This window comes from Narcine bancroftii, chromosome 10 (assembly GCF_036971445.1).
Source record: "Narcine bancroftii isolate sNarBan1 chromosome 10, sNarBan1.hap1, whole genome shotgun sequence".
NCBI lineage: Eukaryota > Metazoa > Chordata > Chondrichthyes > Torpediniformes > Narcinidae > Narcine > Narcine bancroftii.
Window position 1 is genome coordinate 101,871,142 of NC_091478.1, and position 25,761 is coordinate 101,896,902.

Genomic DNA, 25,761 nt, shown 5'->3' on the forward strand with positions numbered 1-25,761 from the left:
TTTTTTAGAGCCATTTTAATCCCCGTCATCGATCTTGTATTAAATTTCTGAATAAAACGGCAGTTACAAAATATACTGATTATTCATTATTGTGGGCAAAAGTTGACAGTTAATACATTTGAAAGTTGGCTTTCAAAACATGCCTTTTGGTGTCCTTGTGCTCAAGATTACCAGATTAATTATCAGTGCCTCCTCAAAGGCATACAAACGAATGCAATTAACAGAAACTAATTATGGCAATTAAATCATCCTGAGGGTGTGGGCAATTTTGTGGGTGGGGCAGCATTTTTTCAAACTCGTGCAAGAGGTTGTTGAAAGTCAAGTTGCAGAGAATAAAAGCTGTTCTTAAAACTTCCATGATCTCTTGCAGGGTTTTGCCAATTTTAGGCAAATCATACAGACTTATAACAGTGCCATTAAATGGAAGATCTATGTAAAAACACAAAAATGCTGGAAAAACTCAGCCAGTTTCAGAGCATGCACAGGAGATAAAGAGCTCAGGGCTGAAACATCGGCAATAAATCTTTCGCACCTGTGGACGCTGCAAGACCAGCTCCAGCATTTCAGTGGGCTCCTACTCCTGGATGTCACCTGACCCCTCTGAACTCCTCCAGCAGTTCATTGTTTGCTTTTGAAACAACTGACTGTTCACTTTTCTCTGTGATGTCCAGCTAATGCAAACCTTTCTTTTGTTAACCTGGCCCATTGAGAGGAAAAATACAGAAATGCTGGAGGAACTCAGCCGGTCTTGCAGCATCCATTGGAGGTGTAGATATATTATTGACATTTCGGGCCTGAGTCTTTCCTCAAGGTAACTTCAGGCTATCACTTTAACCACTTCCAGTTTGTCCCCCCTAGTTCAGTCCCTCCGCACCTAAATCCAAGATACTCCACATCCCCTCCATCACTTCGAACACTACAACACAGAAAACAGGTCATTTGGCCCTTCTAGTCTGTGCTGAAATATCATTCCTCTAATCTCATTAACCTGCCCCCAATCATAACCCTCGAGATCTTTCCCATCCATGTATCTATCCAATTTATTCCTAAAACTAAGGATGAGCCCTCATTTACCATATCAGATGGCAGCTCGTTCAACACTCCCACCACTCTGAGTGAAGAAATTCCCCCTAATGTTCCCCCTCAACATTTCACCCTAAAGTCATGTCCTCTTGTATTTATCTCTCCAAATGTAAGTGAAAAGAGCCTACTCGCATTTACTCTGTCATTACCTCTCATAATTTTGTAAACCTCTATCAAATATCCCCTTATTCTTCTATGCTCTAAGGTATAAAGTCATAACCTGTTTAATCTTTCCTTGTAACTCAACTCCTGAAGACCCAACAACATCCTAGTACATCTTCTCTGCAAACTTTCAATCTTACTGATATACTGTTAGGCAACCAGAACTGCATAATATTCCAAATTTGGCCCCACCAATATCTTATACAGCCTTGCCATAACATCCCAATTCCTACATTCAATACTTTGATTTATGAAGGACAAGATACCAATTTTTTTTTTTTTTACTACCCGGTCTTTCTGGGATGCCACTTTTAAGTAATTATGTATCTGCATTCCCAGATCCCTTTCTTCCTCCGCACTTCTCATTACTCTACCATTTACTGGGTATGTCCTACCTTGGTTTGTCCTTCCAAAATACAACACCTCACACTTGTCTGCATTAAATTCCATCTGCCATTTTTTCCAGTTGGTCCAGATCCCTCTGCAAGCTTTGAAAGCCTTCCTTGCTGTTCACAACACTTCCAAGCTTAGTGTTCAGCAAACTTGCTGATCCAATTTCCTATATTATCATCCAGATCATTGATACAGACAACAAACAACAATAGTCCCAGTACTGATCCTTGAGGGACATCACTCATCACAGGCCTCCAGTCTGAGAAGCAATCATCCGCAATCACTCTCTGTCTTCTCCCATTCAACCAATTTCAAATCCAGTTTACAACCTCTCCATGGATACCAAGTGTCTGAACATTATGAACTAACCTCCCATGTGGGACCTTGTCAAAGGCCCTAATGTCCATGTATACAACATCCATAGCCTTTCATTCATCTACGTTCTTGGTCTTTGGCTTGGCTTCGCGGACGAAGATTTATGGAGGGGGTAAAAAGTCCACGTCAGCTGCAGGCTCGTTTGTGGCTGACCAGTCCGATGCGGGACAGGCAGACACGATTGCAGCGGTTGCAAGGGAAAATTGGTTGGTTGGGGTTGGGTGTTGGGTTTTTCCTCCTTTGCCTTTTGTCAGTGAGGTGGGCTCTGCGGTCTTCTTCAAAGGAGGCTGCTGCCCGCCAAACTGTGAGGCGCCAAGATGCACGGTTTGAGGCGTTATCAGCCCACTGGCGGTGGTCAATGTGGCAGGCACCAAGAGCTTTCTTTAGGCAGTCCTTGTACCTTTTCTTTGGTGCACCTCTGTCACGGTGGCCAGTGGAGAGCTCGCCATATAATACGATCTTGGGAAGGCGATGGTCCTCCATTCTGGAGACGTGACCCATCCAGCGCAGCTGGATCTTCAGCAGCGTGGACTCGATGCTGTCGACCTCTGCCATCTCGAGTACCTCGAAGTTAGGGGTGTGAGCGCTCCAATGGATGTTGAGGATGGAGCGGAGACAACGCTGGTGGAAGCGTTCTAGGAGCCGTAGGTGATGCCGGTAGAGGACCCATGATTCGGAGCCGAACAGGAGTGTGGGTATGACAATGGCTCTGTATACGCTTATCTTTGTGAGGTTTTTCAGTTGGTTGTTTTTCCAGACTCTTTTGTGTAGTCTTCCAAAGGCGCTATTTGCCTTGGCGAGTCTGTTGTCTATCTTTGCATCTGATGAAATGGTGCAGCCGAGATAGGTAAACTGGTTGACCGTTTTGAGTTTTGTGTGCCCGATGGAGATGTGGGGGGGCTGGTAGTCATGGTGGGGAGCTGGCTGATGGAGGACCTCAGTTTTCTTCAGGCTGACTTCCAGGCCAAACATTTTGGCAGTTTCCGCAAAGCAGGACGTCAAGCGCTGAAGAGCTGGCTCTGAATGGGCAACTAAAGCAGCATCATCTGCAAAGAGTAGTTCACGGACAAGTTTCTCTTGTGTCTTAACCCCCTCGAAAAGCTCCATAAGATTTGTTAAACATGACCTACCATGTAAAAAGTCATGCTGACTATTCTTAATCAGCCCTTGGCTATCCAAATACTTGTATATCCTATCTCTCTGACCACCCTTCAATAATTTGCCTACTATTGATGTCAGGCTCACAGGCCTGTAATTTCCTAGTTTACTTTCAGAGGCTTTTTTAAGCAACAGAACACGAGCTACCGTCCAATCATCTGGCTCCGTGAGTAAGGACATTTTAAACATTTCTGCCAGGGCCCCTTCAATTACTACACTCGTCTCCCTCAAGGTTCAAGGAAATATCATGTCAGGCCTGGGGGATTTATCTATCCTTATTTGGAGTAAGGCAGCAAGCACCTCCTCCTCTTTAATCTCTAAATGTTCCATGCACGACCGCCTGTTTTCCTTCCTTCCTTATACACTATGCCAGTTCCTGAGTAAATGTTTAAGATCTGCCCCTCTCATTAGGCTTCACACATAGGCTACCACTCTGATGTTCTAGGGGCCCAATTTTGTCCCTTACTATCCTTTTATTCTTAATATACTTGTAGAAACCCTTCAGGTTTTCCTTCACATTATCTGCCAAAACAATCTCATGTTTTCTTTTTGCCTTCCTGATTTCTTTAAGTATTTTCTTACATTTTTTGTACTCTTAGCACTTCAGTTGTTCCTTGTTACCGGTACCTACTATACACCTCTCTCTTCTTAACCAGATTGACAATATCCCTTGAAAACCTAGGTTCATTATGCCTGTTAATTTTGCCTTTAATCCTGACTGGAACATGCAAACTCTGCACTCCCAAAATTTCACCTTTGAAGGCCTTCCACCTACTGAACAAATCCTTGCCAGAAAAACAAACATCTAAATCCACTCTTCCTAGAGCTTTCCTCATTTCCACAAAATTGGCCTTTATCCAATTTAGAATCTCAACTCCAAGGCCAGACCTATCCTGATCCATAATCAACTTGAAACTAATGACATTATGGTCACCAGACCCAAAATGTTCACCCAAAATGTCACCTGACCTGACCGGTTCCCTAATAGGAAATCAAATATTCCATCCTCTCTCATTAGTACCTCAGTATATTGATTTAGAAAATTTACCTCTTTCCAATATTTTTATTGTTTTAACAATATACATCCAAAGAAGTAAACATATATTAATAAATGTCTGTAAACAACCTTGGAAAGAAACAAAATAAATGTATATAAAACAAAAACTATCCCAATAATCTAACCCTTCCCTTGTGAAGTTATGATTAAACATATATGTTTGATTAAGGCATGAAAGAAATGAATACCAAGCCGTAAAATGGGATCCAATAATCTTGTAAATTCTGAAAATAATTAAGGAAGATCCCATAAATTTAGAAAATTTAGGTTAATTGCATTAGTGGAGCATCCATTTTTTTCCCCCCCCCCCCCCAGAGTTAACCATGCCATCACATCAGATATGTGTAGGAGGGACAACATCCTTTCATCTCATAAGTATAGCTCTCTGGCAATAAGAAGAGCAAAGAGTAAACTTTCCTGAACACATTTGTTAAACTCCAAGCCATCTTGCCCTTTTTACAGTTTGAGAGTCCCAGTCAATATGTGGAACGTTGAAATCTCCCACAATCACAAATTTCTGTTTCTTACATCGGTCTGCTATCTCTCTACAGATTTGCTCCTCCAATTCTCTGACTAGTGGGCAATATTTCATACTACCCAATCAGTGTGGTCCCGTTCCTCAGCTCCACCCATATGGCCTCTGTAAATGAGCCCTCTTGGCCATCCTGTCAAAGCACAGCTGTAATATTTTCCCTGACTACCAATGCCACTCCTCCCCTTTTCATCTCTCCTCCTCTACTATGTCTGAAACAACAGAACCCCTGAACATTGAGCTGCCAGTCCTGCCCCTCCTGCAACCAAGTCTCACTAATAGCAATAATGTCATAATCCCACATGCCAATCCACGCCCTAAGATCGTCTGCTTCCAGTTGTTTCACTTTATTGAGAGAAAGTGCTATTAATAAACTTGTTTCACTCCCAGAGAGACCAAATGATGGCACCAGCTCTCTGAATAGTTACAGTCTTAGACACATGATATCTCAAACAATTTGCATTGGCGATACATGAAGTCAGAATTGTGATAGTAGGTTAAGTATCAAACATCTAGTCAATTAGGAAGAATTAATATGAGCAGCCCCCAGTCTTCTCCACATCCCCTCTCATCCATCCCATCCAAGGTCACTGGCAATAAGTGCAACTTGCTTCTTTGCTGAATGGTAATTGCAATTTATGAAAAAAAATCAATTCAAATAATTTACTATTTTTGTCCAGACAAATTTAGCACACTAACAAATCCATACACTTTCTGGTTCGATAGAAAGGTGCATACTTTTCTTATCAAGTTGGAGGTTTTGCAACAGGCTGATGCCCTTTCAAAGGAAAAGCCTGAACTTTTGGATATGGAGTTGCAGTATCTTTTGCAATCACAAAAAGCAAAATAATAACACGTACAAATGAGATGAAGTGGCAGTGATGTTGCTTTAGTCTGCCTCACAAGTAGTACATCTCATTTAAAAAAAAGAATTTACTGGTGATTCTCAGAGAGTCAGGCAAAATTTATGAAGGGCAAAAAAAAAGTTGATTCTTCATACAACTCAACTTTGACATTGGTGTTGAAGCATATCAGTTCCTGTCTGAGCGGCAACGTGGATCCGTTCCAATTTGTTGACTGCAGAAATATGTCTATGGCAGATGCCATCTCACTGGCTCAACCACAAAATCCTGGGACACCTGGACTGCAAAGATGCATACATCAGGATGCTCTTCATCAGAATCAGAATTTATTGTCATGAACAAGTCACGAAATTTGGTGTTTGCAGCAGCGTCCCAGTGCGAACATTCATTACTATATTTAAAAAATTTAAATAATCGTACACAAAAAGTACGGCAGTACCTTGGGTTCATTGATTATTCAGGAATCCGATGGCAGCGGGGAAGAAGGCGTCCTTGTGTCGTTGAGTGCTCGTCTTTTTCGGATGATAGCAGAGTGAAGAGGGCATGGCCTGGGAGGTGGGGGTCTTTTGAGGATAGAGGCAGCTTTTTTAAGACACCACCTCATGTAGATGTCCTCGATGGAGTGAAGTCTGGTGCCTGTGATGTCGTAGCCCGAGTTAACAACCCTCTGGAGTTTTGACTCCAGTTGACTATTATATTAACTGAAGTTCACCATTCAACATCATTATTCCCTCAAAACTGATCAGTAACCTACAAGACCTGGGCCTCAATACCCCACTGTGTAATTGGATGTTGAATTTCTTCACCTCCAGACCTCAATTAGTGCAGATCGGCAAGAACATTTCCTCCACAATCTCCATCAGTTCTATTCACTATGATTCTGTGGCTCAGCATGACATCAACACCATTTACAAATATGCTAGTGATACCATGGTAATAGGCTGTGTAAAATGGGGTGACGATGAGGGAGATTGAAAATTTGGCTGAATGGTGTATTAACAACTTTGCACTCAATGTCACCAAAACCAAAGAGCTGATAATGGATTATAGGAAGAGAAAACCAGTGATCATTGGGAGATCAGAGGTGGAGGGGGTGAGCAAATTTGAATTTCTGGGAGTCACTATATAGGAGGACCTTTCCAGGACTGAACATTCCAGTGTAATCATGAAGCAAACTCGTCAGCACCTCTATTTCCTCAGGAGTTTGCTGAGGTTTGGTACGACATTGGAAACCTTGGCAAACTTCTACAGATGTGCAGTGACTGATTGCATCATGGCCTGTTATGGGGGCACCAATACTGCTAGGTAGAAAGCCCGAAAAAAGGTAGTCGACACAGCCCAGGACATCACAGGCACTTTCTTTCCACCCACATACCACTTTAAGTGATCCCTATGCCATAGGTGCTCTGTGATTAGTAAGGGATTGCTTAAGGTGGGATGTGAGGAGAAAGAAAAAGTTTGAAAACCACTGCTTTAATCATACCTAATTGACTCGTTATGTGCATGGTTTCACAACTCCAAAGGAAATGGGCCAATGACTATTTTTCTCAAGCCAAATATTTCAATAACGATTGGGTCTCGAGCAGTGATTCTCAACCTTCCCTTTCCACTCACATCCCACCTTAAGCAATCCCTTACTAATCACAGAGCACCGATGGCATAGGGATTACTTAAAGTGGGATGTGAGTGGAAAGAAAAAGGTTGAGAACCAATGTTCTATTGTCTTAGTATCTTTTTTTTATATAAAGTACAGTGTACAGTTAACAAGAAGCAGAAAATCTGCCTGGCCCTGCAAGAAAAATAAGATTATTTTTGTATGTGATGTTACAGATGTTCTCTGACAATTAATCTGAACTTTGGAAGAACTAATGGGTAAATTTAATATCAAAAGTTAACGTAACAGAGAAAACAAAATGCACCAAAATTTAAAAAAAGGATAGAAATAGCAGTTAATCATCACCTGAAGGAGAAGAAAAATGTTCGATTCATGATCTTGCATCAGAAAACTCAAATGCTTCCATGATCTGGGATAGAACCTGTGAAGATTCTATTTGCAAATGCACAGGAGAGTGATTAATTTACTCAACCTATCATCTCCCATGATATTTTACTACAATCTAATGCCTCTCCGAAAATTTATCTTTTTCTGTCAATGTAGCCATTGAACTTTCTAAGTAGCCTCTGCCATTCTTTCAATAATATGGAGTTTTTATTGATAACATAATCCATTCCAATAAAATGACTCATATACATCAAGCAGCTATGTAAGTACATAAAGCAAACTTCAAAAGCAGCTTGGTCTCTTTAAAAGCTCGGGTCCTGGTCTTCCGTTAAAACGGAAGCAGGAACATTAGAGACCCAATTATAGATCAGATCAACATACGAGTCTCTCCCATCCCACTCCAAAAGTAATATCCAATGTTCTGTTGAGTCTGCAAATTCCAGATTGGCCTCAAAAACTCACTCACATTTAAAATATTCTTTGAGAGACGATCACGTTCAACGAAGGAGGACAGACGATGAATCAATTCTTCATACTTCAACATCTTCCAGCACTCCTCTTGCTTTTAAATTTTAATTATAGAAGGTATAATATCCAACCTGTTTATTTTTTCTTTTCCTAATTTCATCTCTTATTTTGATCGTAATTTATGTGGGGTATACATCTATTCATTTAAATTGGTATTGTGGCATATTCTGATCTTTTTCCAAACTACTGAAGGCCATTAAATTAACCCAAAAGTTGATGATGCCTGGTTTTAACATACAAATCTAGAAATCCAATTGCATGATGCTGTTTTTATCAACAATAAGGACTTGAAAATTGATTTTTTTTTCCTCAGAGTGGAACATAATAAAGACCATATCTGTTTTTTTTTCATCTCGCTCAAGGACGTCTGAGGATGAAATTTGGATGTTAGGGCTGCAGCAGTTCATTTGAAGGACTGCAGGAAAACTTAATCTCTTTGTATCGGGATTGTCTATTGCTTGGCACTCCCAGAACAAACACATACAAAAAGAATGAGGCTGAGTTTTATTCTCCTGGTGGCTTCATTTATTTCTTGCACTTGCTGAGTCAGCATGTTTCTCCCAACCACAACTCTAACAGAGGGAAAAAATGTTTGCCAAAGATCAAGCAGTAACAAAAACATAGTCCCCAATGCACAATGATTCCTCTGGTTAAGAGAATATCCATCAATTATACAATACTAGATACACTGGATTGCGACATTGTGTAGGAATCCCATCATCCCTGAGTTCTACTGATCTTTCACCCATGATGGTCTTACACCCTCCCCACCATCCAAACATACAAGCATTCCTCCATAGTTTCCCAGTGCAGGCTGGATTTCAATGGTTTCTACCTGCAACTCTTCCTAATACCACCAGACTCTGATTGCTTCAATGGCTACTGCTCATCCTGGATCCAGTCCCTGACTTCCCAAAGTTGAATAGTGAGATGCTCAGTCAGTTGCCACTGAAATTTTGCTTTCAAGCCCACCCCAGTTTCCTCTCTGCAAAGCATTGAGCCAGAAGTCAATACAGACGATCAATAACTGGAATTTCCTTTTCCTCTACTGACAACATTCACCAGGAGCATTGCTTAAAAAGGGCTCAAAGAATTATTGAGGATCCTATCCATCCAGCACACAGAATCTTTGACTTAGGAGGTACAGGAGCATCAAGATCATGACGGCCAGGCTGGGAAATAACTTCTTCCCACAGCCTGTGAGATTGATGAACAGTATCCTCTAAATTAATAAATCATTCCAAAATATTTGAATATATTTATTTAAAATTGTAACTTCATGGATACATATACTGTGTATTATGTGTCTACCGTGGTCTGGGGAATTGTCTGGTTTTATTTTTTTTTATATATATATGTGTATATGTGTATATGTGTATATGTGTATATGTGTATATGTATATATGTGTATATGTGTATATGTATATATGTATATATGTATATATGTATATATGTATATGTGTGTGTGCGCGTGTGTGTGCATGTATAGATATATATAAATATATATAAATAGATAGATATGTATATATATATAAATAAATAGATATCTATCTATATATGTGTGTATATATAGATAGATATCTATCTATATATATCTATATATACACACACATCTCTCTCTCTCTCATAGATATATATATATATATGTGTGTATATGTATAGTCAGGTAATAAACTTAAATGTTTCTTATTTTAATCAGAAATCACTGGATTATGACTATGAACAGGGCTTCTGCAAGCTTTTCTTCTCTCTCATGAAAGGGCAGAGAATTGTAATATCCAGAAATGCAATCTCCACACCATCCCTCTGTCACCATTTTCCTAAGCAACCTAAAACTTGCTTGATGTCTAACTTTTCCCAGTTTTTTTATGGCACTGGTTTTCTCTCTCCACAGTTGCAGCTTGGGTATCTGCTGGGCATTTCAGAATTTTCTCTTTTTTATTTCAGATTTCCAGTATGTATTCTAGTTTGCTGTTGTAAGATCAATAAATGTAGATCAAATACTTATAATTCTGTACAACACCACAAGGAAGAAAGGAAACCAACACAAGCATTTTGAATCAAATTGTTGGCGATTAAAAAAAAAATCATGAAACTAAAACATTACACAATTCTGGTCAATGCAGCGCGTCTTTCTTTTATTGAAGAGCCATTTTAAGTGCCTTTCCAGACACATTGCACTCCACACTGCAGCAACATAATTAATAAAGCAAAGATCAATGCTTATAATCCAGTTTGGTCCTCCTCCGTAATAATAATGGTGGCAATTATTTCAAGAAATGAATTTCCCAGAAACAAAATAACCTTGCCTTCATTTAGCACTGTAAAATATCTCAAAGTGCTTTTCAGAGTGGGGGATTAGTGAAATCGATATTGTAAGGCAAGGAACAAAATTACATAATTTCCTGAATATTTCAATGCTGTCACAAAGAAATGGTCTAGAAGTGTGGCCATTTGATTACCAGCTTGCATATTGTTCACGTGTCATGGATGCTACAACAGCTTTGCACCTCCCAAGATAGGGTCTTGTCAACTGCAAGTTAGAAGCCTGACTATAAAGTAGGGAAGTCTGAATGGTTTTGCCCCCAGTGACCAACATTGCATTGACAGTGTTTGATTTAGTGCTTGAAAAGCATTTCATATGCCAGCCAACAAGAGAATACGGAGGAGATGAAGAAAGCAAGCTGAAATATAAAAAAAAAAACAAAATCTGGAACATTAAAACTTTATCTTCTGCCACTGAGGGATGCTACACTTGTGCTTTGCCCAGGAAGTAAAATGAAAAATATATGACAACAAACTGTTTCAAAACACTAACAACATTTATAACAAGAATTTTCAGAAATCATAAAAAAATGAGCCCTTAAAAATAACAAATGAACTTCGAATTGCTTCGCTCCAGAGAACTCCCATATGTTTTTAGGTCTGCTTGGAGACACAGCTTCTGTGGATTAATAGAAATCGTGCGATGCTTTTCTTTTCCATTGAGATCTGTACCAAATCAAGGCTGAAAGCTTTTGGCAGATAGATGCAAATGGAAATCGTCATGCCAAAATCAAAATATAAATTAATACTGCGATCGAAGTATGTAAATGTTTCCCCTCAATTTTTCCTTCCAATGATTTCATTTCTCCCACCCTTCACTCTCCCTCAGTTTTATTCTGGGCTGTCACTGGGGACTGCATGCAAGATTTCGATACATGTAAAACAAAGCAAACAGAACAGCTGGAAGAGTGGATGTCTCATAGCCGACCTATTTAGGAAAGCTTCAGAGATTGCTATCTTTCTTGTCAGCCATTTCATTCAGTAATAGAGGCACTACTGTTACATTCATTCCATGGCTATGAATCAGTCATTGTTTTAAAACACAAGAATAATAATTCACACCAGAGACTAAATTACCACTTAATGTCTGACCCACTGAGCACCCTATGATTTTCAGCTTTTAGAGGTGAAATAAAGAGGGAGAAAACATCAGGGAAACCAAATGCAGATGAGGAGACTGCTTTGTAGAACACCTCCGCTCAATCAGCAAGTGTGACCCTGAACTCCTGTCAGTCGCTGCAATGTTCCCTTCCATTCCCACTGCCCTGTTTCAGTGAATTGAAGCTAGAGGAATAACTCGTCTTTGGTACATAATACAGACTTCCAACTTCTCAACACTAACTTCAATAATTTCAAGAAATCAGTAATTTCAGCTTCTGTCTCTCACAGTTTCATGTTCTTTCCCCTCCGTCTGTGAGCGATTTCAAATTCTCATTTGCACCTTTTCCAAATCTTCCTTCCTTTCACAGATACTTTTACCATTCTCTGGCGTTAGCCTCCATCTCCGCTCATTATTTAATCTTGAAATATGAGCAGATGGAGTTTAATCCAGACAAGTATGAGGAACAATCCTTTGGGAGGAGAAATGTAAGAGGGAAGTATAAAGTAAATGGAAGGTCTGTCAAGAGCAGTGATGTATAAACAGATGTTGGGGTGCAAACCCATTGCTCCTCAAAAGTGCAACACAAGTGTGATAATGATTATGAGTTTATTGGCTGATAAATAGGCATGAGTGAAGTAGACTTCACTCCATCGAGGGCATCTACATGAGCCGGTGTCTTAAAAAGCAGCCTCTATCCTCAAAGACCCCCACCACCCAGGCCAGGCCCGCTTCACTCTGCTACAATCGGGAAAAGGTACAGTAGCCTAAAGACGAGCTCTCGGCAGCACAAGGACGGTTTCTTCCCCTCCGCCATCAGATTCCTGAATAATCAGTGATCCAAAGGCACTGTCTTACTTTACGTGAACAATTTTTTAAAAATATACATAGTAATGCAAGATGGTTATACTATGAATCCTTGCACAATGACGCTGCCACAAAAAACTGAATTTCAATGACAATAAATTCTGATTCTGATTTGGAATATGCACCAAAATTTTGACTTGCTCAGACAAACAGGTACTTGTGTTAAAAAAAAACTCCAATAGAATTCATTAAACTAATGCACTTGCATTAAAACAAACAGTTTAAAAGACAAAAGGTCTAAACTGTACTTATAATGAACAAACTCGACTTGCATGAATATATAAACCCGAAAGCATTTTAATTTATTTTTAGCCACATTCTTTGAAAACATTTAAATGATGCTCCATCTGCAGGTTCCTCCCCCTCCAAGGAGATGCCTCAAAGACGAACAATAACATTATGGATAATTAACTCCTGCCTCCCCTGTTTACAGATAAAGCCTCTGACTGGGGTGACTCTTACTAAGCAAGGATAAGGAGACACTTTAAGGGTTATACTAACGACAAGCAGCATCAACTAACTCTTCATCCTGGGCTACACCATTGATGTTTCACACAACTTTATTCAAACAGCTGCATCAACGAAAGCACGACCAAGGAACTCTGCTGGTTGAATATTTGCTCCCATTTTCATCAAATATTTCTGATACTTCAGAGAACATTTACTTCTCCAATTTTTCTCCTATTGCTTTATTCTTATTTAATTTATTTTCCTCATTTTTTTTTTTAAAGTTGGTTGAGGCTGCCGGCTGCTTGAATTCTGGATAATAGGGGTTTTACTGTATCGCAAAACAGGTTTTTAAGGATGTGGCCAGGTACACTCAGACACTTTCTGGGGATTCAGCCTCTTGAAGATTCTTTTCAGGTTGACCTCCAAAAATGGGAGCTGTGAGGTCTCATAAGAGTGTATCACTCATGGGCTGGAAGGGCCAGGGTGAAGGGGGTACTCTATGATGCTAGTTGCCTTGTTGAGAAAGGATGGTAAAAGACCTGAGAAGCATTCTTGCCTTCATTGGTATAGAAGTCATATAGAAGTTTGTATGAATCTTCTCTTGGGCGACATTTGGAATATTGTGTCCAGGATTTTGTCTGGATTAGAGAGCATTAGTTCTTAGGGAAGGTTGGACAAACTGGGATTGCTTCTTTTGGATCGCTGGAGGCTGAGGTATGACCTGGTTGAAATATATAAAATTATGAGAGACATAGACAGGGTAGATCATACAGTCTTTTTCTCTCCAAGGTGAAATGTCAAGTACTAGTGAGAATAGCTTAGGAGGAAAATTTAAGAGATTTTGCACAGAGAGTGATAGATGCCTGGAATGTGATGTCAGGGGAAGTGTGGAGCAGGCAAGAAAGCAAAATTAGGAGACATTTAGGCAGATACAGGAATATCCAGGCAATAAAGGGATATAAACAAAATACAGTTTAAATTTATACAGGGCTGGCATGGACATTGTGGGTTGATGGGCCTGTTCCTGTGTACTAATAAGTTTTTTTGGACATTCTATTATCACAATTCCTCCTTTCTTCACTGCCATGACAAATAAATGACCTTTAGTGGTTACCTCAAAGCACTGGGGAGGTACCACCAATATAGTCTCCACAAATTGTCCCACTCTGCTGGTAGGATAAGCAGACCAACGTCAATGTTCTCCCCCAGGTTGAGGAATCTAACATCAAAGCTCCAATCATCATGAGTGTTAAATTTATTTAAATTTTAAAAAAAATTATTTAGTCATATTGCACGGTAACAGGTCATTTTGGCCACGAGTCTCTGGCTCCCAATTTACACTCCATTAACCTACACCCCTGGCACATTTTAAACAGTGGGAGGAAACCCACACAGACACAGGGAGAACATACAAACTCCTTAATCATAGCTCAGGATTCGAACCCCAATCTAGTCCCGATCGCTGCTGTAAAGGCGTTGCGCTAACCGCTACACCAACTGGGCCGCCCTATCCAACACTACATTATACTCATGTTCTGTCGGGATAAGAGATGACCAGGAGGGCAGAGAAAATGATCAAAGATTTCTGGGAAATGAAACATAACATCCTCTCCAACTGAAGGGATTCTGGCCTGTGTCTGGTTAAAATGGAGAGGGAACTACCCAGGCAGGCTCATCTTTATCCAGAGCAGAAGGAAGCCAAGCGAAAACCACAGGAGGATTAAAGTTCCCATCAAACTGCCTCAACCGTGGTGATGCCCACGAGTCCAAGAATGGTATTGTTTGGTATGTGAGGGCCCATAGAACTAGAGTGGAAGCACATCATAATTCACCGCAGGATTGGTTAAGAAGGTTACCCAATGCCAAGTAACTTGGGTGCCTATTCTACGCACACAGGCTGGTTGTCAAATGGCATCATGTCTGATTTTATATTCAATCGTTGATCCTGATATTATAATGATTGTTGCTCAAACACAAAAATAACTTAACCTTTGTCTCATTTGTCATAACAGCATAAAGTACTTTTTTTTTTTAAGAGCAGACCAGTGATTTTGCTAATCATTATAGATATGAAAATAGTCCACACATTTACTTAAATAATTTGAAACAGTAACAGTGGTTTCTGTCAAAATTGTGTTTGGGCCATTTTGTGTAGTCAGAACTTCAGTCTCATTTACCAACGAGCCAATAAGGCTTGGGACCTGGATTTGGCAGAGAGTAATTTTAAACAGGAATTAAATATCTGATTAAACAATTCAATCATAATGTGCAACAGGAAAATGATGTGACTTCACCCCAAGGGGCACGGAATACTGTGGCAGAAGGAATATGAAAAAATCAGAAACATTTAGTTACTAAATGAAGGAGAAAATAAGCTACACGGTGAAAAGAATGACTCATGTTGGTACTTGTTTCTTTTTAACAAAATTTGATTACTTCCTTGACCTATTAAGCTCTAAGTAACAACCTTAGAATATGCATGGAATGGAGGGAGTGGATTTTAATTTATCTGCATTTTTCTGCCTGACAAATTTTTTTTGAGATTAGTTGTATAATTGTTGAGATGATAATCCATTTTCAATAAGAAACTTTTGGTACAGAGGGAGTTTGTGATAGAGGTCTGTGGAACGGTCAACCTATAATTCAGTGAGTAAATCACGAAAATCTGTTGACACCATGGTTGAAGTAAAAACAAAAAGTGCTGGAGAAACTCAGCAGTGTCCTTCATGTAGCAAAGGTAAAAAAGGTATGGAAGAAAGTCAGCAGGTGATCGAACAAAAGGGTGGAGAGGAGGGGTGCAAAGGCAGGAGGTGATACGTGGAGAGTGAAGGGAGGGGACAGCAGTGATCAGGGGGAGGAGGGATGACTGGGTGAGTCGAGGGGGAAGGGAGGGGAAGAGAACTGTAAAAAAAGGGAAAGGGGGAGATCAAAAAAGGGTGAGCAGGTTAGCATAAACTAGAGAAGTCGATGTTAATGCCATCTGGCTGGAGATTGCCCAGACAGAAAATAAATTAAACCACCTTTATTTATCGTTCATACCATGCTCGCACAATAGTGTTTCTCCAGGGCCATGGGGCGTATTTACATAAATATGTTAGAATAGAGGTTAAACACATTGCAATATTAAAATATTCAGACGTATACAGTAAAAGTTCACGGTACACTATGCACATATGTTCTGGCAATCAGGAGCTTGATGGCTTGAGGGTAAAAAAAACTTGCCCAATCTGGATGTAAAGACCAGAGTGCTATGCTACCTCCTACCAGATGGCAGAAGGGAGAACAGTTTACATGAGGCATGTGTGGAGTTCTTCATAATATTTATTGCCTTTCACCTGCATCGAGTGTTGTAGACGTCCTTCATAGAAGGAAGAGAGCCCCCAATAATCTTTTCCACTGACTTCACCATCTTCTGCAGGGTCTTGCAGTCTGAGGTGGGACAGCTTCCAAACCAGGCAGTGATACAGTTGCACAGGATGCTCTCAATACATCCTCTGAAAAATGTAGTGAGGATGGAGGATGTTGTTTGTCCGATCTGCGGGTGGTCTGGGTGGAATAGTGCGTTAGGCAATGGGCAGACATGTGAGCGTGGGTGTGTGACTCAGAATTGAAATGGTTGGCTACTGGGACATCTCTGTTACTGCAACAGAGGGAGTGGAGGAGCTCAGCGAAGCGACCTCCCAATTTGTGACCAGTCTCTCCGATGTAGAGAAGGCAGCAAAGGGAGGACCGAATGCAGTAAATAAGTCCTGTGGATATACAAGTGAAGTGTTCCTCCAGAACTTTTTGTTTTCACAGTAATTCAGTGAGTTGGACTAATGATCCAGAGATGCGGGTTCATATCTTTCTGTGGCAACTGGAGAATTTACATTCAGTTAATTAAATAAATCTGAAGTAAAATACTAGTGGTAATGGTACCCATGAAACTATGAAACTCAAAAATCCATTTGGTCCACTAATATTTTTCAGAGATTTAAATCTCAGGCAGCAGTTAGCATAGCGGTGAATGTGACACTATTACATTGCCAGCGACCTGGGTTCAAATTGGTGCTGTCTGTGAGGAGTTTGCAAGTTCTCCCTGTAACCTGCATGGGGTATCCCTATGTGGTCCAGTTTCCTCCCAAAAATGTACAGAGTTGTAGGTTAATTGGGTGCAATTGGGCAGCATGAGTTTCAATGGCCAGGATCTTCTCTGACTGTGTTGTAAAAAAAAAATATTCTGGTCCAGAATATACAGTTAGTTTTGGAAAGGCAAGCTAAGCCAATCAATTCAAAAATAATTGGAATTAGTCAATAAATGATGCCCCTCCCTGCAAGGCAGCACAGTTCCTCACAACTTCAGCAACATGCATCCATCCTAACTTGAAGTTCTGTCTGCCTCAACCAAAAGGCATGTGGGATGCTGGGTTAATGGTCTAGTGTAAATTGCTTCTAGTGTATAGGCAGAATCTGGGGGACAGTTGATGGAAATGTTGGGACAATAAAATAGGTTAGAGTGGGATGAGTGTTTAAGAACTTTTGTTCTTGATGGTTGGTGGAACTGAGTAACAGGGAAAGGTTAAACAGGTTAGGACTTTATCTGCTGGAGCATGGAATGAGGGGAGATTGGATCGAGGTATTTACACTTATGAGGTAGGGTAAATGTAGATGGGCTTTCTTCCACTGAGCGTAGGTGAGGACATGGGTTAAGGGTGAATGGGGAAATGTTTAGATGGAACCATCGGGGGAAACTTCTTCACATAGAGAGTGGTGGGAGTGTGGAACGAGCTTCCAGCTGAAGTGGTGAATGCGGGCTCAATTTTAACATTGAAGAAGAATTTGGACAGATACATGGATGGGAGGGGAATGGAGGACTACGGATTTGGTGCAGGTCAGTGGGGACTAGGTTGAAAAATAATTTGACATAGACTAGAAGGGCCAAAGGGCCTGCTTCTGTGTGGTAATGTTCCATGGTTCTATGGAACAACACTGATGGGCTGAAAGGCCTGCTTTATCTCTCCATGACTCTATGAACACTCTAAAGCTGTGTAGTTAGATGATTCATCTGCAGATAAAGAGAAACATGCAGACACATGATCCCACAATGAAATGAAAAGTTAATCTGGCTTTTCTTGCTGCCAAAAATGTTTACTGTGTCTTCGAAAATGGAATTTCCCCACCAAAACCAGCAGGTGGGCTGAAGAGAGACTTCTTTGCTTTTCTACCTCTCACCCACTTGTGAAAATATTGACAGAATTTAACACTACCGGTAGTATGCTGGCTGGTGAATATTCTCCAGGAAAATCATCCATCCAAGATGCAAGAATTCTGAAAAAAGAATTAGCAATCTTTTTGTTCCTTTTGAAAGGAATTTTGTGGTTAATGCACTGGAATTTATTTCAATGCCTCCCACACTCAAAAATCGTGCCTTCAATAACATAGGCACCTCAGTTGTAAAATTCCAAACTGGAAATTCTGAGGATTATAGATTCATAAAAAAATTACAGCAGTGAAGAAAACTGTTTGAATAGATTGAGCTGAGTCCATGACCAGATCAGCCATGATTTTTTTTTGAATGGCAGAGCAGGCTCACTGAGCCTGCAGCTATTTCTCATGTTCTTATGCCAAACAGACAATGAAGCTGCCTAAGACTGCTAGAAAATGCAGAGTTGTGAATGCAGCTCAGGCCATCATGTAGACCACCTTCCCCTCCATCGACATACACTTCCCACTGCTTCGGGAAAGCCAGTGCATTAGAAACCCATCCCATGCTGGTCACACTCGCTCCTCTCCTGTCCCATCAAGCAGAAAGTATGTGTTTGAAAAGACACACCACAATTCAAGGATACTTTCTTCCCTGCTGCTACCAGACTATTGAATTGAGTAAAACACAAAAGTCTGCAGACACCGTGATTGAAGTAAAAACACAATGCTGGAGAAACTCAGCAGGCCGAGCAGAGTACTTAAAGTACACTGTTTGACTTGCTGAGTTTCTGTAGCATTGTGTTTTCACAGAGTATTCAATGGACCTCTTTTTAACAAAATGATTCTGCCATGGCACTGTTTTAACTGGAACCCTATACTCTTATTTTAATTTTGCACGATCTGTTGTACTCAGAATCAGAATTTAATGAACTTTATGAAATTTGCTGTCTTGTGGCAGAATTTCAGTGAAAACATTTACATAAACCACATTTCAAAATAAATAAAATAATTCAAGAAAAAGACAAAGGCAGTGTCTATGGTTCATTGTTCATTCAGAAATACGATGGCCGTGGGGAAGAAGCTGTCCTTGTGCCCCTCAGTGCTCCTCTTCAGGCTCCTGAACCTTTCCCCCCCCCAATGGTAGCACAGCGAAGAGGGCATGGCTTGAGTGGGTTGGGGTCCTTGAGGATAGAGGCTACTTTCTTAAGACACCACCTCTTGTAGATGTCCTCGATGGAGTGAAGACTGGTGGCGTGATGTTGCAGTCCGAGTTAAGAATGTTCTTGTTCTGAGCATAGCCACCTCCGTACCAGACAGTGCCGCAACCAGCCAGAATGCTCTCCGTGGTACGCCTGTGGAAGTTTTCACGTCTTCAGTGACAGGTTAACTTGCGTGAATAGCAAGGAAAACCAAATTTTTCACTGTGTGGTGCTACCACTACGTTTACTGTATGGGCTGGCCCACCCCCTAAACCTGTGATTCCTCCTTTCCAGATAGCCCCATAAAGGCTGTTACATCCAAACCCCTCCCTCAGTACCTGGCTTGGAACTGGGGCAGCAACATGCAAGCTGTGCTGACACTTTTAAGGTGATTAAAGCCTATTAATCATGATTTTCTGTCTGATTGTGGTTGATTGGTAGTGTACACAGTACCTTGGTACTCAAGAGCAAACCATTTAATTCAATGACCCATGTGGTGAATTGCTGAATTCCTGATTACCCCATTCCATCCCATCCTGTGTCTATCCCTGTAGCCCCTCCATCTTTTCACCTTGCACAAAACTTTAACACCTTGACCCTTTCCCAGGAAGCCTGGGTCACTGCACAGGATGAGGTCCTTGTCCATTATGATCACTGATTCAGTCTCAGCCTCTCGGGTTATTTACGCACGTCTGCCCAAAAAGTGCTCTATTAGGTTTTTTTTTAAAAAAGATTCTACACCCTCCACTCCCCCGGATGAACAAAAATCTTTAACTGCAAACTTCACCAACCACTCTTACATTTCATTCCTAATATCTCACCAGAGAGTCTGTATTAAATTTTGCTTGATAATTTTCCATTGATAATTTAAATTAAAATACATGCAAGATGTTGTTGTCAAAATATCATCAGCTTGGTAGGCACCAAAGGATCCTATTGTCTGAAAAACCATCCAACATGGGTTCTCTTTTCCACATTTCTTTATATTTTCCTGCTCAGAGTGGATGCTTTTAAAGTAATTTATAAACACTGGATCATTGGTTGTTGTGCACCATTGACTCAAATAAATCATTACATGCTGAACTGAAAGAAATAACTTCAGTCCTCAGTCACCTACATACACAAGCCACACATAAAAACCATGCCCACTCTGTTGACATTAAAAAGAAATGGTGGCAATGCTGGAACTTTTGTTCCAAAGGGTTCAACCACCTGGCGCTAATGCCAGCTGTCAGAGGAGACAATGGTGATTTTAAACCAATTGCTGGAACCATGGAGATCTGTGCCCAAAATGGTGATGCCTGTACTTGGCAGCAGCCACGAGGGGTTGCGGACTCTGGGGAGCAGCGGACACATGAAGGACACAGGGAGAAACAAACCCCGTTAAGAAGGAGAAGCAGAAGGAGATGACCCAACAGGACAGTGACCACGGCAGGGGACCAATGAAGGGCTCAGTGGCAGAGGAACCCACAGAGGTTGTGGGCAATTTGCATTGGGGTGGGGGACTCACATGTGCTGCGGGCTGCTGGAGACTGGCTCATGGGAACCAGATATCAGAACTGGGATTTGACAAGGCGCTGAGATCAAGAAAGTCTCCCGGAGGGCCTCAAATGCTAAAATCTTCCTGATCATATTGGAGGTTTGGACCTGGAGCTCGGGTTACTGATGGATTGAACAGGAGAATGTGTAGCAGCAGAGGCCTGCTGGAGCGCTGGAGGTGATTCCATGGACACTTAGTGTCTCCGAAGAAACTCTCTTGTTCTTCTCCCTCTTCTACTGCAAGAGGTGTCGGGCAACCCTATGGTGACTCTTTGTCTGCCTTACAGCCGGAGGACGACAATTTTGTGTAATATTACAAGTTCTGTAATATTACGTGGAAAAAAAGGAATCTTAACGTTTATGGGAATAATAACGTCCAGGTATCTGCAAATTACTCTCATGAGATGCTTCAACAGGTGGAACTCCCATAATGCTCCTTGGAAGCCCGCCACGTTATCAACAGAAAATAACAATTGAAAATCAGAAAGTTTAGTTAAGATTCAGATCTATAAATAAAGATTATGCAAAAAATATTAGCAACAATTATATGAATATCAATTGATGTTCAAGAGTGTATTACAAATAGGCTTCAGTTGGTTTATGTCCAGTCAATTCAAATCAAAAGGACAAACAACTAACTTGTCTTCATTTCTTTCCCATTTAATGTTTCCCGTTATATAATTGTAATGTCTTTCTTCATTAAAAATAATTGATGTTGGATTGGAAAACGAACATGTCAAATGCTGTAGAAGTGATTAAGCAGACTGGGCCTGCACTTTCGAGAGTGAAAAATGAGAGATATTCTCATTGAAACACACAAAATGTTAATAGGTCTTGACAGGATAGATGGAGGGATGATGTTTCATCTCTGGCTGGGGTGAGTGTGTAAAACTAGGGTCACAATTTTGACTTGAAATAAGACATGGCCATCCCTAACAGAGAAATTCTTCACTGAGAGGAAGACAAATCTTTAAAATTCTCTGGCCAAGCAGTGAAATGTTTAAGGGGATCATTGGGGAGAACTTCATCACTCACAGGATAGTGTGAGTGTAGAACATGCTGCCAGAGGAAGTGATAGACAGGGATTCGATTTTGACATCTAAAGAAAACTTACATAGGTACACAGATGAAAGAGCTGTTGATGGCACTAAACAGAAAAATAGCTTGGTACAGACTAGATGGGCCAAGGGCCTTTCTGTGGTGATCTGTGGTTCTATGGATGTGGTGGCTCCTCACTCTATAATTGGATTGTGGATTTCCAGACCACAATCAGTGAGGATTGGCAAGAACTTCTCCTCCACAATCTCCATCAGTACCGGAGCACCACAGGGCTGTGTTCTTAGCCCCCTGCTCTACTCACTTTACACCTATGACTGGGTGTCTCGGTACAAATCTACAAATTTGCCGATGATACCACAGTTGTGGGTTGTATAAATGAAGGGATGAAATCAACATACAGGATGGAGATTGAAAACAAGGCTGAATGGTGCACCAACAACAACCTTGACTCAATGTCACCAAAACTAAGGAGCTGATTGTTAATTCAGGAAATGAAAGCCAGAGCTATGCAATCTAGTGATCATTGGGAGAAATGTGAGGTGGAGAGGGTGAGCAAATTTATGTTTCTGGGAATCACTATCTTGGAGGATCTTTCCTGGACCCAACACCTCAATAGCACCATGAAGAAAGCACATCAGTGCCTCTACTTCCTCAGGAGTTTGTGGAGGTTTGGTATGACACCAGAAACCCTGGCAAATTTCTACAGAAGTGTGGTGGAAAATGTGCTGACTGGCTGCATCACCATCTGGTATGGGACCACCGATACCCCTGTGCATAAAGCCCTTCAAAAAGGTAGTGGACTCAGCCCAGGATATGACAGGCAAAACCCTCCCCTTCCCTGTTCATCTACAGGGAATGCTGTCGTGGGAGAGCAGCAGCAATCATCAAGGATCCATACCACCCAGCACACACTCGGTTCTCACTGCTGTCAACAAGATCGAGGATTCGGTGCCACAAGACTCAGGTCAGTATTTTTCTCAAATGGGCACTGGGTACACTGAATGTATTGTTTTGGTGCCTGTTCCCTCTCCATTCCTGGCCACCTTACCTTCTACTTCTGGGTGAATTTGATCATTCAAAATCTCTATTCAGACCCGAGTTGACCTTTCAGCCCTTTATCTTGACATCCATCTCATTCACCTGAGCACAGCTATTGAAATATTTCAACATTGTACCAGCCATTCCAAAGCTCTACTTGCAGGCTCACACCATCAATGCATCAGCTCATACAAATCATATGTTTTTTAAATGTTGACTTCACTGGGATTGAGCCCCTACGTCACCATCACAATATTCCTCCTCACTAAGTGTCCATGAAATCACCTCCAGCGCTCCAGCAGCCCCTGCCGCTGCACAATATTCCTTCTCTAGCTCTTGAAACCACCTGCCTCTCATCCACATACCTCCAGCCCCGCCTCTCCAGCACTAACTCAAAAGCATTCTCTGTAACCTCATTAGTTCCAAACACTTCTTCCAACTGTTGAATATCTAGAGCTCAGCTTCAAACCACTCCAACTCGGATTATCAATTTTCACTGTAAAAAGTCATGAGATGTTATCCTTGTAAAAAGAGCTCTGTAAAAACATGTAGCTTGTGTTGCAAAGAGTACAGATTTCAGGAAGATAAATACACTGCTTGCACCTATATTTATGCACATCTAAATGGATAATTTAACTGTAAATTTAACCCTTTGAGCCCTGTGTCCCATTTCAGGGACTATCAACAACCACATATATTCCGTGCACAGTTTTCCAGGACTGGTTTTATACCCAACCACCAGCTGATTCACACTGGTGTTTGTACTGTCGGTTATCCAGGCACCCAGTCCGAAGAATATATTATGAAAGGTTAAAAATGGCTGGAGTCCAAAGGGTTGACTCCATAGAAGGTCAACCTGCAAGGGAAAATCTCGTTGTGAGACTTGACTTATTCAATGATTGCACACAATGATGTTAGTTGAGGAAAGATTCAGAGTTAGCTTTAATATTGACAACTTTCCCTTCCCAAACACCACCACCCCCCCCCCCCCACAATATTTTAATTTAGACATACAGCACAGCAGCAAACTCTTCCAGCCCATGAGCCTGCGTTGCCCAAATACCCCAATTAACCTGTGGCCTCAATACGTTTTGAAGTGTGGGAAGGAACTGGAGCACCCAGAGGAATCCTATGTAGACACGGGGAGAATGTACAAACTCCTAACAGACCGTGCCAGATTCGAAACCAGTTTGCTGGCACTGTAATAGCACTATGCTGGCCGCTACGCTAACCGTGCTGCCCTGGATTACACTCCCATTCCTCTCACAAATAAACATCACCTCGGAGGACAGAAAAATTGGACTCAATACAGGGTTCGACTCAAAACATTGACTGACCATTTCTACCCACAGATGCTGTCTGCCCTGCTGAGTTCCTCCAGCAATTCTTTGTCTCGTGAGGAAAATAGGTAGTGGATTTGCAAGTTTTTTTTTGCCTTGAATTTAAATTGCCAGTGGAAACTTCCAATTTAAAGTAGCCTTTAAAAGCCTGCACTTAATCTAAACAAAAATCACCAGCTGAAATACTCAAAGGAACAGTTAAAAAGAATGAAGCTCTCTTTTCATTAAAATAAAACCTGTCTTCTTTGAACGCAATGTCACAGTATACGCAGTCCAGTGGAGTTCTGCTGTTAAGGGCATGCAAATCTTTGAGAGCAATTCCCAGCAGATTTAGCAGGAGCTGCAAACACCCAGCATGTACGGCATGACAGAAAACCAGGATAAAAATCACACCTTGTTTGCCCTTCCTGTGACCAAGAGGGAGTTTAAACATGCCAGTTTTCACATTACTGTAATGGTTTCACAGCTCTTGAGGAGTGTTAGCGTAACACTAAATGATGCGTGACTGCGGAATGCCTTGGTGCTTTGCTGCAGTAAGGAGTCCTTCGCTGTCTTTGTTTCCTCTCCATTAACTGAAGCAAAATTAGTTTTCCCCTCCTCTACCCCCATCTGTCTGATCCATTGACCTGATCATAGTTACGTAGTGCCAATTTTTATAAGCCTTCAGGACTTGTAGAGCTCCATCATGCAAGGTTATCTTGCCTCACAGCACAAAACAGCCCTTACATTCATATTTAAACCCGATCTTATCAAGAAGTCCAAGAACATGCTTGCCATTTAAAGGGAAGCAAGAAGATTAATGTATTTAGCTTGTTAACCATCTACATGCAAATATATTGCCTATCCCCATATGCTTAAGAAACATAATTAGATGTGCCTGCAATGCAAAAAACCGAAGTGCAGGATATATTACTTTGTCTTTAAGATATTTTTAAAAAGGTAACTGCGTTCAAAAGATTTGATTTTAAAAGAGGAGGCTTCAAGCATTTTGTTCAGACGGTAGAAAATATAAACTTGGGCAGGTTTGCGAGATTGTTCTTGCAGTATCAGTTCACAGGAGAACAGCTGTGTCACGGACCAGCTTTTTTTCTTCTGCTAATTACTGCATGTGTTTGTCGATGTGTGGATGGTGGAAAATCTGTTGGAGAATGCCTGATTTCTGCGTGCAACCTTTTGAAATATGTTTATATCTCAAATACATGCACTTAGGAGCAAACAAAATGAAGCCAAAGGAATCCTGACCATCTTTAGCAGCCTTACAACAAAGTCATCAAGCCTTAAAAGACAGAAGTGATTAAATTGCAGTGGAGTAATTATTGCCACCACTGCTTGGATAAAATCAGATTCTGCAACAGGAAGGCGATTTGCTCTGCCAGGTTATCACCCAGGCAGTGAAGGTGAAAATTATCTCTCCGCCCACAATGTTCTTTGAGCCCACCTAATCTCAGGATAAGTGGTGGCCATTTCAGACGAAGATGAGGAAGAATTTCTTCTCTCACAGTAATGTA

General features: G+C 41.1%; 1 protein-coding gene and 1 long non-coding RNA gene across 11 annotated transcripts in view; one reads left to right on the forward strand and one right to left on the reverse strand.

Moving 5' to 3' along the window:
* The window catches only part of wwox (WW domain containing oxidoreductase), an 877,584-nt gene that overhangs the window by 198,390 nt on the left and 653,433 nt on the right, over nucleotides 1-25,761 (reverse strand). The window lies entirely within an intron of this gene.
* Nucleotides 1-25,761, forward strand: part of LOC138745041 (uncharacterized) — a 69,744-nt gene that overhangs the window by 35,458 nt on the left and 8,525 nt on the right. The window lies entirely within an intron of this gene.